Here is a 16361-nt window from a genome sequence, read left to right as displayed (position 1 = left end):
TTTGGGTACATGTGATGTTTTGATAGCTTTTATCTATATTTTTTAGGGCACAGGATTAACAAAAAAATTGCATTTTGGTTAGTTTTTTATTTATTTTTTTAATGTCGTTAATCGGGCGGTATAATTAATGTAGCGGGTTAATAGACGGGGTCATTATGGACGCAGTGATACCAAATATATGTTTCTTATTTATAGGGAATCATTTATAAAGGGGGGACGGGAAATATATAATTATTTAACCCCTTCACGTAAGTAACATGTATATATACGTTCCTATTGCACATACCCCGTGCAGTAGGAGTGTATATATACGTTCCTGTTATTGACGGGGTTACTGATGAGAGCGAGATCGCTGCAGAGATAGCGATTCGACTCTCATCTGAGTACAGCACCGGAGATAATGAGAATCAGCTGCGATCTCACAGCTGACCCCCCATTAACCCCTTAGTGACCGCTGATACGGCGGTCACTAAGGGGCCGGTGCTGGTGCTGCTTTTCATCTCCCCCCACCGTAAATCCACGGTGGGGGAAGATGAAATAAGTAACATCAGACCCCAGATCAGCCCCCTTAGTGCCCCGATCACTAACCCGCTCCCTCCCCCGGCGGCCATCTTGGATCTGAGTATATCTATTCACAGCGATGATAATGTAAAATGAATCAAAGCCCCATGCTCTCCGCCACCGGAGGTAGCGGGGAGCATGGGGCAGTGATCGGGGACCCCCCTGTGGGGTCCCGGTACAAGCGATCACCAGTATATACTATATACCGCTGATCGCTTGTGCCATGTGCTCCCCAGCACTTTTTATCCCCTGTCACCATGAATGATTGGTGACAGGGGATAAAAAGTGATGTGTCCGTCCCCCCCAAGTCGCCCCCCACCCCCCCAGTCATCACCCGTCCCTCAGTCAACCCCCCCTTCCCCATATACTCACCTGATATTGGGAGGTCCTTCCTCTTCGGCATCCTGGCTGGTTGTGATGTGCGCATGCATGTCAGAACCAGCCATCTCTGAAAATTTTAAGTGACAGAGACCAATTTGGTCTCTGTCACTGAACTATGATTACTGTGATAGAAAATATCACAGTAATCATAGTAATATAGTGAAAATAAATGTGTAAAAGTGAAAAAAGTGAAAAACATACAAAAAAATAAAACACTCACTTTTTATTATAGTAAAAATTGCAGTTTACTCCCAAATTACCCCTACCCCCCACCCAGATTACCCGTAACCACCGCAGGTTGCCCGTAACCACCCCAGGTTGTCTGTAATCACGTCAGATTGCACGTAACCACCGCACGTTGCCCGTAACCACTGCACGTTGCCCGTAATCACCGCACAATGCCAGTGACCCCCTCCAGATTGTCCGTAATCACCCCAGATTGCCTGTAACCACCCCAAATTACATGTACCCACCACAGATTACCTATAAGCACTTCAGTCTATCCGTAACAATTCTAGATTGTCTGTAACCCCTCCAGGTTGCCCATAACCACCGCAGGTTGTGCATAACCACCCCAGGTTGCCCGTAATCATGCCAGATTACATGTAACCCCCTTAGATTGCACGCAACCACCGCAGGTTGCCTCTGACCACCGCACGTCGCCTCTGACCACAGCACGTCTCCACTGACCATCGCACCTTGCCTCTGACCACCGCACCTTGCCTCTGACGACCGCACCTTGCCTCTGACCACCGCATGTTGACTCTGACCACCGCACCTTGCCTCTGACCACCGCACCTAGCCTCTGACCACCGCACGCTGCCACTGACCACCGCACGTTGCCACTGACCACCGCACCTTGCCTCTGACCACCGCACCTTGCCTCTGACCACTGCACCTTGCCTTTAACCACCCCAAATTGCCAATGACCCCTCCAGATTGCCCGTAACCATGCCAGATTACAGGTACCCACCTCAGATTTCCTATAAGCACTTCAGTTTATCCGTAACCACAACAGATTGTCTGTAACCACCCCAGATTGTCTGTAACCACCCCAGATTGTCCGTAACCACCCTAGATTGTCCGTAACCACCTCAGATTGTCTGTAACTACCCCATGTTGCCTGTAACCACAGCAGGTTGCCTGTAACCACCCTAGATTGTCTGTAACCACAGCAGGTTGTCCGTATCCACCCCACGTTGCCCGTAACCACCCCAGGTTGCCTCTAACCACCCCAGGTTGCCTGTAACCACCCCAGGTTGCCGTAACCACAGCAGGTTGCCCGTGACCACCCAATGTTGACCGTGTCCACCCCAGATTACCCGTAACCAACCCAGATTGCCGTAACCACCTCCAGATTACCCGTAACCACCTCAGACTGCCCGTAACCACCTCCAGATTACCCGGAACCTCCCCACACTGTCCGTACCCACCCCACATTACCTGTAATCTAATTTTTTTATTTTATTTTAGTAACTGCGCTATTCTAATAACTATTACTAGCTGCGGTTTTGCTCCAGCAAATTGGCTCTCCTTCCCTTCTGAGCCCGGCTGTGTGCCCATACAGGGGTTTATGCCTACATATGGGGTACCGTTCTACTCAGGAGAACCTGCGTTACAGATTTTGGGGTGAATTTTCTCTCCTGTTCCTTGTGAAATTTAGAAATTTCAAACCTCTAACACCTGTGGGGTCAAAATGCTCACCACACCCCAAAATGAATTCTTTGAGGGGTGCACTTTCCAAAATGGGGTGCCTTATGGCAAGATTTTACTCCGCTGGCACTACAGGGGCACTGCAAACGCACCTGGCGCTCAGAAACTTCTTCAGCAAAATCTGCTCTGAAAAAGCTAATTGGCGCTCCTTTCCTTCTGAGCCCCGCTGTGTGCCCATGCAGTGGTTTATGCCCACATATGAGGTACCTTTTTACTCAGGAGAACCTGCGTTACAAATTTTAGGGTACTTTTTTCTCTTGTTCCTCGTTAAATTGAGAAATTTCAAACTAAACGAATATATTATTGGAAAAATTTGAGTTTTTCATTTTTACTGTCTAATTTTGAATACTTTCCTCTAACAATGTCAAAATGCTCATTCTACCCTAAGATAAATTCTATGAGGGGTGCACTTTCCAAAATGTGGTGACGTATGGGGGTATTTCCTCTCTGCTGACACTACAGGGGCTCTGCAAATGCACTTGGCGCTCGGAAACTTCTTCAGCAAAATCTGCAATGGAAAAGCTAATTGGCGTTCCCTTCCTTCTGTATTTGTGTGTGTTTTCTTTTTACTTTTGCAGGAGCAGGAACGAGGGGCAGCGGGAACTGGATTCGTATCGAGGGTGGGTGTGGAGCGCATGGGGAGGAAGCCGGAGCCGGATCAGGGGGGGGGGGATAGCGCATGGGGAGAAAGCCAGAACGATGTGGAGGGGGGGGAGAGCAGCATTGGGGGGGAGAGGGATCCGGATTGGGGTGGAGGGAGAATCAAAGCAGTGGCAGCGGGGGAGGAGGCAATGTCCGCATCCACTATGGGGTTAACTGCCCTGGGGGAGTATGGCTCCTCTCAGGGCAGTGGCAGCAGGAGGAGGCTGTGTGAGACAGCCTCCTCCCACTGCCAGATCTCAGATGGGGAGAGCGGGGGAGGCAGGGAAAGCATGACGTCCAGGGACATCATGATGCAGAATGGCACTGCTGTTCATGACAGCCAGTTTGTTCAATTATTTCCCCATGTAATAGGCCCTTAACCCTTAGAGGACCGGGCAAATTAGCATTTTTGCACTTTTTTTCCTCCTTGTGCTTAAAAGGCTATAGTACTTGCATTTTTTCACCTAGAAACCCACATGAGCCCCTTTTTTTGCGCCACTAATTGTACTTTGCAATGACAGGCTGAATTTTTGCATAAAGTGCACTGCATAACCAGGAAAAAATTTTATGTGTGGTGAAATTGAAATTTTTTTTGTTTTTACGCCATATGTTCCTCAAGTCGTTACGATTACAACGAAATGTAATATGTATGACTTTTATTTTATGTCAGGGTCGTCTAGGGGTTAAAGGGAGTTTCCCAAATCTGATTGACTGGCAGGATGAACTAAGAAAATGAATTGTCTTTTACATGGGTCGATTACCATTCAGGAACATTGCTACAAATGCTCCTTAAGCCGATAATCAGCCCCTGTAAGGGTATGCTCACAGTACAGAATCAGCAAGAAATTTCATGCTGAGTTGGTGCTGCTTTAAATTCTCCCTGAGTTGACATGTGTAGTGTCCCAGAACAGGTGTGCCACTAAGCTTTATTTCACCTAAGCATAGTACCTCTGTCAGGTATTGCACAAAAGGGGATGAAGGAGATTGTATGTTATGTTTTCCCCACTAGGTGTCATTGTCTCTATTCTGTACTTATTGTATACAGCACAGCTGAAGGTGTATGGGTTAATTGTTTGTTTCATGTGTACTGTTCTTATCCAATTGCAGGTGCGGCTGCTTTCCCTCACTTTCCTCTCCTATCCTGCCTCTTCTCTCTACACACAACACAGCCCCATCAATATCAAGCAGGTTTAGTTTGCCCCTATAAAAGGGAGGGTGGTTCCTGGTGGGAGGTCTCTAGTTTAGACCTTCTCTAGTTAGTGGAGATGAGAGAGAGACAGGGACACACCGTATAGCTATTGATTCCTTATGCACGTAACCTTCTACAAGATGCAATGCTAGAAACACAAAGAGGTAAAGTCGTTCTCTGAGGATAACCTTGTCCACGTCAGGGATACCTCTAAGCAGTGCAGGGCAGTAGTCTCCACAAGATAAATACTGACCCCAGTAGTACAAATAGCTGGAGCAGAGCTGAAGTATCCTGCTGCTCAACGAACAGCTCCTCTGGGAAATCTTGGAAAGTCTGCTACTCCTAGTGACAAAGGCCTCCTACCCCAACCTGGCACTCTATGAACTAGTTGGGGCACAAGGCTGTTAGATATACTGTACATATCTAAATGTGAGTATGAGTGAGTGTTCTCTTCTTCTACATCTTCTATATACTATCCCTGGTAGAGCACACAACTACATTGGACAAGGCCCCAAAGATGCATTCCTACTCTCTGCTCTACAACTTCTACATCTTCTATTATTTATCTGCACCTGAACCCTTAAAGTGAAAGCCAACTATTACTACCTTGTGTTGCACTGAAGTTTACAAGTAAACTGATCCACTGGTTAAGTGCCTATTTTTGATTACACCTATACCTACACTTGGGGTTTTCCTCTCTCAAGCGCACTGCCCGTTTGTCCGGGGGTGGGTTCCAACACCACTCCTGGTCAAATGCCCAAGTGACCCTATACCCCCCTAGCAGCCACAACGCCACTTAGCTACCCCGGCACAAGGCACATATATTTAATTGACATTGAATCAATGGGACAGGAAGAATTCCGCCAGAGGAGGGCCTAACCTCCCCACGTCACCTCAGTGATCCTGTCAGACTCTATCTTCCACCACCTAACCTGTTTCCAGCCAGTCATAAGGACTAATACGTGCCTCCTAAGTCTAAGCAGGATATACTCTGTATTTATTAGTGCCTGCTGTCGGATTGGTGAGATGTTTGAGGGTCTCCCGCTCACCGTCCACATCTTCCTGGCTTCCATGTCAGTGTGTTCATGCGTCTTCCTGTATTTTCACCACTATCGTGTGAAGACTTTTATTAATAAAATATATGTCCCTGTGTGTATTCTGAAGAAGACAAGGGCCCCAGCACCCTCGGACCCCACCGTGACAGGAAGGTTTTAGAAGGTGAGCCCTAAGGTTGCACTACACCACCTAGCAACACAACCCCTCAGCATATCACCGCCCAACAGCAAAGGGACATTATACTTACAGCTGCACCTCCAGCTTATACAGTACTCAAGAGTACAATCAGATTTTCATTTTTGGTTCGAGGTTTCCTTAGTTGACCAGTGTATTATTTACCATGTGGACTATGACTGGACTATGAGACTTTTTCACTACTCAAATACTTCTCCACACAGCAACGGCAGTGGCCTTTTTCTCAATGAGAAACTTTACTAAGACACAGCTTTTATGAGCAGCCTTGGCAGACTTTTTAGTAAGAGCCTTATCTAAATCTGACTTAACTAAATCAAGTCCCCCTGCTGACTCAAGCTCTGTCTGTCATCACAAGAAAAAAGAAAGTTGATTGAGACAGTGCAGGGAAAGACCCATTACTAAGGGAACTGCTGCACAGCCAGAATCTATCAACACCAAACAGGAAGCTATACACTGCAAAAGAGAACTATAAAAGCAAAATCTTCCATAGAAAACCATATCACATGCTCTACTTTTACAATACAAGTCATTATACTTTTTTGCATAACTTATCCGCAAAGAAATGTAACAATAAGCTTACCATTTATCAAAGGTACCACCATCAACCTCCTCCCACAAACCTGTTTCTCTGTGTAGCCACAGTGACATATAACATATACTGCCATGTCCACTAAGTGTAGGGCTGCAAGCTTCCAGTGGTAGTGGTTGATACACTAACTTTGTTATGAAGCTTTCTGCTCGGTCCTTTTAAAGGGGAACCTAGTGGGCACTGAAGATGAGGTATGTCTGTTACCTTCATCTTCTACGCTGTTCCCATGCTGTTTATTCTGAAATCCTCTGTCTGGTAAGCAATTAGGTGCACTGGGGGTGGGGCTCGCCCCAGTTGGCCCCTTCCAATGATAATTATTAGAAGGAACGGGCTGACGGGGGCTGTAGCCCTGTCTCCCATGCGGCAATCCACCCCTGGTCAGTCCACTACCCAATGATTGTCAGTGGAGGGGGCCTGGTAGGGGTGCTGGGGGGGGGAGGGCAGTTCCCAACAGCTTTCCGGGCAGAGGATTTCAAAATAAACAGTACAGGAATGGCGCTGAGAATGAAGGTAACAGACATACCTTCATACTCAGCACCCCATGCCCACTAGGCTATGGGGCAGTGGCGTAGCTATAGGGGTCGCCGGGGTCGCCATGGCGACCGGGCCCCTACGCTAGGGGGTCCGCACGGCCCCCCTTGCCACTTGTGACAGTGTCACCTTAAGCATCCCGAGAAGCTGCGGCCGCGCAGCTTCTCGGGATGCACAGATCGCTTTGATGTTCCGCCCGCACAGTGAGCGGGCGGAACATTAAAGCGATCAGAATACAGGAGAAGGACCTGTCAGCGTCCTCCTCCTGTATTCTCTCCAATAGGCTGCTGGCACTTCATACCAGCAGCCTATGGGAGGCCGGGCTGTGACCTCTCCGGCAGGCGTGAGGATGTGACGTCATCACGCCTGCCGGAAGTCCCGTCCCTGCGGCTCGCAAGATGGAGCCCGAAGAGGAGGAGGAGAGCTGCTGCCTGCAGCTACACAGCGCCGATTAGGTGAGTAGGATGTTTGTTTTTTTAGGGGCACCTCTGGGGGCATTATTAGTACATGGGGGGCACCTCTGAGGGCATTATTAGTTCTTGGGGGCACCTCTGGGGGCATTATTATTGTATGGGGGCACCTCTGGGGGCATTATTAGTTCTTGGGGGCACCTCTGGGGGCACTATTAGCTCATGAGGGCACCTCTGGGGCCATTATTTGTTCATGGGGGCACCTCTGGGGGCATTATTAGCTCATGAGGGCACCTCTGGGGGCATTATTATTGTATGGGGGCACCTCTGGGGGCATTATTAGTTCATGGGGGCAACTCTGTGGGCATTATTAGCTCATGGGGGCACCTCTGGGGGCATTATTAGTTCATGGGGGCACCTCTGGGGACACTATTAGCTCATGGGGGCACCTCTGGGGGCATTATTAGTTCATGGGGGCACCTCTGGGGGCACTATTGGCTCATGGGGGCACCTCTGGAGGCATTATTAGTTCATGGGGGCACCTCTGGGGGCATTATTAGTTCATGGGGGCACCTCTGGGGGCATTTTTAGCTCATGGGGGCACCTCTGGGGGCATTATTAGCTCATGGGGCACCTCTGGGGGCATTATTAGCTCATGGGGCACCTCTGGGGGCATTATTAGCTCATGGGGGCACCTCTGGGGGCATTATTAGTTGATGGGGGCACCTCTGGGGGCATTATTAGTTCATGGGGGCACCTCTGGGGGCATTATTAGTCCATGGGGGCACCTCTGGGGGCATAATTAGCTCATGAGGGCACATCTGGGGGCATTATTATTGTATGGGGGCACCTCTGGGGGCATTATTAGTATATGGGAGCACCTCTGGGGGCATTATTAGTTCATGGGGGCACCTCTGGGGGCACTATTAGTTGATGGGGGCACCTCTGGGGGCATTATTAGTCCATGGGGGCACCTCTGGGGGCATTATTAGCTCATGAGGGCACCTCTGGGGGCATTATTAGCTCATGAGGGCAACTCTGGGGCCATTATTTGTTCATGGGGTCACCTCTGGGGGCATAATTAGCTCATAAGGGCACCTCTGGGGGCATTATTATTGTATGGGGGCACCTCTGGGGGCATTATTAGCTCATGGGGGCACAGCAGGGAATCCGACATACAGGGGGCACAGCAGGGAATCCTACATATAGGGGGCATCCCACATTCCTACTCACTTTACTGCACATTACACCAAACAGCGCAGTTACTATGGGAGCCTACAGGAGGGAGGAAGGGAAGGAAGTTGCTAGAAATGTGCGGAGCCTAAATTGTTTGTCTCGCAGGTTCTAAGGGGATGAAACGTATCTGGAAGAAATCATCTTGGAGGACTGGGCCGGATGAAGAGGAAAAGGGAAAGTGACGCCTCAGATCAAAGAAGACGTCACCTGTGAGTCACTGTATGACGGTTTTCTTATTTTGTAGAACATCATTTAGTAGGGGTGCCCCGAGGTGGAAAAGGTTGGGAAGCACTGCGCTAATCTGTTCCGCTCCGCCCGCTGGCACATGCTGTCATCTGATTGGGCCTCTTACCTAATCAGATGACAGCAAGTACCAGCGCCCCCTCCTCCAGACATCTGCCTTGGCGGCCCAAGCTGTGTCCTATGGCCGTATCTTTACCGCGTTGAGCTCCAGCTTGTACTGCATCTACATTATCTGTACTCAGAGATATCACTGTGTTATCTGTGGTGTTACATAGGACTGCAGGTGACATCTACTACATTATCTGTACTCAGAGATATCACTGCGTTATCTGTGGTGTTACATAGGACTGCTGATGACTACTACATTATCTGTACTCAGAGGGATATCACTGTTATCTGTGGTGTTACATAGGACTGCAGGTGATATCAGGTGACTTCTCCAGGTTGCAGAAGTTCAAACTTCATCATGCCCTGCTGACAGTTTATAATGGGAGTTGTAGTTTTGCAGCATGTGGCTCTTCAGGTTGCAGCACTACAACCCCCATCGTTTCCAACTGGCAGTTCATGATGAGAGTTGTAGTTTTTCAGCTGTAGAGTCAAAGATTGGAATACAATGATTAGACAATGACACAGTACAGTCCATTAATTATAGGGGGCAGTAGTGCAGTACATGAGGTGGAGGCAGTGACAGGGCATTAGAACATGGTGGCACATTAGAGTAATTGGATATAACGTTAGATAGGACTTTGCCTGATCGGGTGAGATGGGGGGCCCCAAGCTAAAATTTTGCACCAGGGCCCATCAGCCTTTAGCTACGCCCCTGCTATGGGGCCATCAGCAGTTTAGGTTTGTCTAATATCCTTAAGGGTAAATTCACAAGGGCGGATCCACAGCTAATCCGCAGCTAACTCGCAGCTAACCCGCAGCTAATACGCAGCTAATACGCAGCTAATACGCATTAACCAAACATGCTGCTAAAAACGCACTAAACCTAATGGAATCATTATCACAGCTGAATCTTGTGTGGGAATACTCGCAGCTTGAAACTCCTGCGGATTCGACCGTGTGAATTTACCCTAAAAGACATTGAAAAAGTTACAGAGATACCTGTTAATAATGCAGTATCAAACTTTTACTGTTCTAAATTTCTAAACTTTTACTGTTCTAAATTAAGTTCTAAATTTCTATTGTCCTAGTGGGAAAACTAAAGCCCAACAAGTATCCTTGTGTTAAACAGCTTCCTTGGGGGTGAATAAACCTCTATCCTTTATACTGTTTATCAAATACAACATTTGCATCCAGTCATAGTCAGTTATTCCCTTAGGGTACACACAGCCATACTAGCTGCAATCCCTGTTGTGATTAACTGATAATTGGAAGTAGAAACTAAACCAGACACAGTTTAAAGTGGTCTTTCAGTATTAGGGATGGTCTGAACCGAGTTTGATTCAGGTTCGTACGAACCCGAACGCTCGGCAATGATTCCCGCTGTCTGCCCTCTCCGTGAAGAGGGTGGATACAGCAGGAGGACCGCCTGAAAAACTGGGATACAGCCATAGCCATAGGCTGTATCCCAGTTTTCCAGGTGGTCCTCCCGCTGTATCCACCCACTGCACGGAGCGGGCAGACAGCGAGAATCTGATGCCAAGCATTCGGGTTCATACGAACCCGAACCTCGGCAGTTTCGGACCATCCCTAATCAGTATTGCAAATGCTAGTGTGTATAATTATTTGTGTTCAAAACCATGTAGCGGCAGCACACTTATGAATGGTAAAAGTAATGGATTTAGAAGCATGACTCTTCTGGATCACCTTTATACTCCATAATATGTCCATAGTAGTAATGAGTCCACAAGTGATTAAGTGCAAATTACAGGAAAATAGCCAAATGCCGTATTTATGATGAAGCTGTGGTTTTATTATAGCTACAGATTCATCATGTATAAGGCTTTTGGCTATTTTTCTGTAAACTCACTACTTGAGTGCAGTCTCATTACTACTATATTTGCCTACTATATTTTTGCTGTTCGCTTCAGGTCTGTCCATTGGGTGATGGTCTTGACCCTATTTTAGGGGCTTGAAATATTTGCCATTTTTATTAAAGTGTTTTGTTGTGCCTTTATATGTGTTCTGATCTGATAATCTTGTGTGTATTGGTCCACTAGACCACCTCATACAATGCTTTAAAGTTAATGAAATAAACTTTGTCGAGATATATATATATATATATATATATATATATATATATATATATATATATATATATATATATATAAAACACGTGTGTTATGCTAGTGTTTTGCATATTACTTTGGTTTAGTGGTTCCATTTTTACTAGACCTACTAAGTATGTAGGATGAATAAACATACAATATAGGAGCAGGAACATACACAACATTAATACTAATAGATTCACTGACTTTGTATTCCCTCTATATCTACTGTTTAAAAAAAAAAATCACCCTTTCTAATAATACATACTTGCATTATGTAACATCAGGCGGGCCATGAGTTACGCTGTTAGCGCAAATGTCCACTTGTCCGCCAAAACGTGGACAAGCGCTTGTGGCCAAGGACGCTATATCTCCCTGACGGCACACTGCGTCAACGTTGTGGAGGCGGGGACGGGGTGGCACCCAGGGATGGGCTCCCTGCTACTCCCACCAAAGATTTCGGGCCCTGGTTCTGTCAGGGTTTCTGCAACTATTACAGACAGCTCAGAGGACCCTCCTTCTCCTTGTGGTGTTGTGGTCTTCTAAAATCACTTTACATAAACAAAGTCCGCAAAATAAAAAGCTTGGTAGTGTACACTATCGAATATTTGTGATTTGAGGAGAGGCGGTGAGTCACATGATTCCAGGAATGTGACCCCAACTGCAAAACTGAGGGAGTGTCATGTCAAAAAAATTAGAATCTTAAGTTGAACCTTCCGGAAATTGAATTTGAGTTCCTTTAGGTCAACTCTCCAAAAATTTAAATTGACCGCCCTGGGTGGAGTCTTGTGTTGTTTCGCCTTAAAATTTTTTTTTATTAATGGCCCATTAAAGCGATTCCGTACCCACAATCTGCCCCCCCCCCCCAAACCACTTGTACCTTCAGATAGCTGCTTTTAATCCAAGATCTGTCCTGGGGTCCGTTCGGCAGGGGATGCAGTTATTGTCATAAAAACAACTTTTAATCCGGCAGCGCTGTGTCTAACGGCCGGGTCTTACATTTGTATATGCATTAGACTGGCACAACCTCTCTGTCCTTCCTCCCCACCCTCCTCATCATTAGGAATACTCTAGGCAAATTGCTTAATATTCCCCACCTGTGCAAAGCTCAAACAGCAGTAAATGTTCCTGGATCATTCCTAATAAGGAAGGAGAGGTGGGAAGGAAGGACGGAGAGGTGGTGCCAGCCCAATGCATATACAAATGTAAGCCCCGGCCGTTAGACACAGCGCTGTAGGATTAAAAGTTGTTTTTATGACAATAACTGCATCACCTGCCAAACTGACCCCAGGATAGATCTTGGATTAAAAGCAGCTATCTGAAGGTACAAGGGGGGACAGATTGTGGGTACAGAGTCGCTTTAAGCCAGTGGTTGAAGAGGTGGAAATAAGCTGAACCATGCACATCATACACTTTTTAGGTTGATAGGGGTGCATTGGAGTTGTCTGCAGAGCTTAAGAACACACATGGCACTTCATGTTTTGCTGCTTTCCACCCTTACAGATACAAAGTCTGGGTTAATCCAGTGGCTGTTCATTTTGATAAACGTCAGCCTGTCAGCCTGTCATTTGACAGGCGGCTGAACTTATCTGTGATAATGTCCCTGGCTGCTTTGAATACCCTCTCAGAGAGAATACTGGTGGCCTGGCAGGCCAGCACCTCCTAGGCATAGAGTTACAGTTCCAGCTTGGACACCCTTTAATTGTAGGGCAAAGAGGGATTGGGGAGGACAGGGTTACGGTGGGCCAGGTACTCACTCAACACTTGTCTTTTCTTCCTCCTGGTCCCAAAAGGCCCCACAGCGGTGGAAGTTTCCCAAAGGAATGCCATGAAAGTGTCCCACACTTTCGAGAGTGTTCCCCTGATGGCTGAGAAGTGGAGTGCACTATAACTCAATTTTTCTTTATGTACTCTATATATTTTAGCAGTATATTGTATACGGCTGTATACTAGCCATGTACAGCTGTATACCCAATATCTCAAGTTTTCTTTATGCCGACAAGCCACATTTGATGGCTCTACGGCTAAATATGGTATATGGCTAGTATACTGGTGTAAGGCTGTATACTAGCCATATACTCTATATTTCTGTTTTTCTTTATGTCGACAGAAGTGACAGGTGTTAAACGGTTTTCTATCAGGTAATAAATCCAAACAACTAACTGCATGACTTACTGACTGACTGACTGTGTCACTGTGATATGCGGAGGAAGCTGCTATATACTGTGCTGTGATATATGAAATTTTTTTCAATATGTCGCACAATATGTTTCATATCCCAACAGAAGTATGCCAATTTGGGCAAAAAAGCGTCTGTTTTCAGTTTTTACGTACAGCAACAGGCAATACGTGAAAATATAGTAGTATTTCGATCAAATACCTACTAGATCGAGTGCTACTCGCTCATGTCTAATGGCCAACAATTCTCTATTCCCTATGTCATACTTGGCCCCAGAAGTGGCGAACTTCCTAGAGAAGAATGCCACAAGTCTTAGATTTAGTGTAGGATTCTCTACCCTGGGACAGAACTGCTCCTACACCAGTCTCAGAGGCGTCTACCTCTACTACAAATAACATTTCTATATCGGGGTGTACCAGCACAGGGGCTGAGGAGAATTTTTTTTTTAAAACTTCAAAGGCTTGCTCAACCTCTTGCATCCAAGTACTCAAAATGCCATTCAGGGTTGTTAAAAGCCATATTCCATTTATCACCCTCCCTTATCCGGATCAAATTGTAGGCACCCTGAAGGTCAACCTTGGAGAACCCACGGGCCCCTAATACCTGATTCAGGAGATCCAGAATCAAGGGGAGTGAATGCCGTTCTTTTATGGTAATTTTATTTAGCTCCCTGTAATCAATACACCTGGGTCAATCAATGCCCTACAGGAAAAAAAAAAACTGTTTCACCGCAATACAAGGTCACAGGCAACAGAAATTTATTATTGATATTATTATGTACCTAATAGAAGGTACCTCCTGGTCATCCTGGTCAGGCAATGGCATTTCCCGGCTGCTGACTGGGCCTAGATGGGCAACCCTTAACAAATGACCTGGTTTCCGACAAAAGAGGTGTGGTGAGCCCCCTGCTATGACAAAGGAACAGCCAGATGGTGAAGTGTGAAGCCACTCCAGTGGTGGTTTGCCGAGATATAGTTGGACCCCAGGGTGCTGTGTTGTGACGCCACTGCCGGTCGGGCATACAGGTATGGTGGCACACCTGCCTTTACTTTAAAGGGCCGGATACACCTTGTTCCCCTGTTGTCAGTGACCTTCAGGGTTGCTACGGGGTCCCTTGGGTTATAGTCACGGTGGTCCGGAGTTGTTTAGTGACCCACCCGGACTATTGGCACTGCCACCCACAGAAAGGGCAAATGTCCCAAGAATTGTGTATTTGCTCTGTTGGTGTGGGGCAAATAATCACAGAGTCTCTTTACCATAAATAATCTCTTGTTTACTCTGAAGGTACTTTTGTGCAGTAGAACGAACAATTTTGCATTGACAGAGTAAAGTAGACTTGATAAGACACTTGATTATACAGGATCCAGATATATGATCAAAGTGTAGCGCATAGTACAGTCATGTTGAGTGAGTTGCGTTCTGAGAGATACAAAGAATCAGAGGAGCAGAGAGGAGGATGTCGTGAGAGTACCAACCCAAGCAGCACTGTGCTCCGCCAGGATGTTGGAGGATGAGGTAGAAATAGAATACTTAAAAGAGAATACTTGTGCCCGTGCATTGACTCTTGTCGGAATAAACCACGTTTGGCTCTACCAGTGTTGGGGGACCCGTCCTAGAGGGTGACACAAGCCCAAGACCTTGTTACCTGAGTGGATGAGTGGACTGCTGAGGATTTCCTGCTGACAACTGTGCAGCGAGAGAGAGTTCCTAGGCCCTTAGCAACATTACTTTATCCGGATAAGTTCCTAGCTTTCTTTGGCTTTAGTGGATACTGTCCTGCACTGTGACTCTCCTGGTTCACGGCAAGATTTGAGATAATCTCTGATTTGTTCTCTCCTGTAAGAATTTTAACACTGCATAGCGTTGTATAGAGTTAGTTATACAGAAACTATACAAGCTGACAAGCTGCGTCTTGTCTTGCTTCCTCACCATAGAGGAACCTGACTAAGACTGCTCATAGGCTGGGGACCTGGCAGAGGGCCAGGGCCCAAAGGAACCACTGTAGGGAGCCTTCTAGCTTGGGTCCTTCCCCTACAATATCAAATATCAAAGACCACACACTTCCTCTACCCACGTGATTTCCTATCTACAGCTCCATGTAAGGTGCGCTGTGAATGGATGAAGAGTGCATAAAGAAGAAGTAAAGAGAGAGATGATAGGACAGAAGAAGAAGACACTCTCATAGGTTCACAGATCCATGTGACACATAAGCAAACAATAACCTTTTCCATACTTCAGCCGTGCAACAACTAAGTGCGAAACCTTATCACATCTACATCACCACTTGTACACAAAAAGTACAGGCTTTTGCGAAGGGTGTAACCAATAGCAACACCTGTGATGGTACACCGCAGAGGCATAACGAAATCTCCATTCTGTCTTTTCTGCGGGCGACAGCTGAAGTGTATCCCAGCACCATGGGTTTTTTGCTGCTCAGTTGGTGAGGAGAAGACGTCGCCATTCTGGGAAGAGGTGTAGGAGGCTTGGCTTAGACTAAACAGTAGTCACCCCTGATTTTTCCCGTTATCTCTCTCTCAGTCTCCTGTCTATGGATACGGCAAGAGGTGATTCACCATAGCATCAATATTGGCGTCTGAAAATCCCTGAAGAAACAAAGTTTTTAGTGGGGAATCTAGCGACCCTTTAACCGCGCACCATAGGCGTAATTCAGAGCAATATTCTTCTGCGGTACTGCGGCCTGGCATCGGATAACTGGTCCCTGGCCTGCAAAGGTGTGACACAAAATGCAGTGTCGGACTGGGGTACCTCGGGCCCACCAGAGGAAATTATCCTTGGGGCCCACCAATATAGAACCATGACACGACATGCTGACCTGGTCCTTTCCTGGATTCATCTGTATCTGTGACAAATCCCTTGTGAATAACATTTTCAGTCGATACTCAGAATACCATACATTTATAAAGCTCTCAGGGTATGCTGGGAGTTGTAGTTTCTGAGGGCACAACCTTTTAAGTGAAGAGTCTCCTGGTGGCTGCAATCTGTTGGTCACAGACGTCAGCCCTGAAGGTCCAGCAATACATCTGTCTACAGCGGCAATTATCAGAGGATCCTCTCTTTGGGGTGTGTTCACACTACCAGGATCCGCAGAGGATTTCGCAAAAAACTTGCAGCGTGAAATCCGCTGCGGATCCTGTACGTGTAAATGCACCCTTACTGTACTACAACTCCCAGCATATCCTGAGGGCTGCAGACTGTCGACTTG

Source organism: Dendropsophus ebraccatus, chromosome 6 (assembly GCF_027789765.1).
Source record: "Dendropsophus ebraccatus isolate aDenEbr1 chromosome 6, aDenEbr1.pat, whole genome shotgun sequence".
NCBI lineage: Eukaryota > Metazoa > Chordata > Amphibia > Anura > Hylidae > Dendropsophus > Dendropsophus ebraccatus.
Note: the sequence above shows the minus strand (reverse complement) of the source record.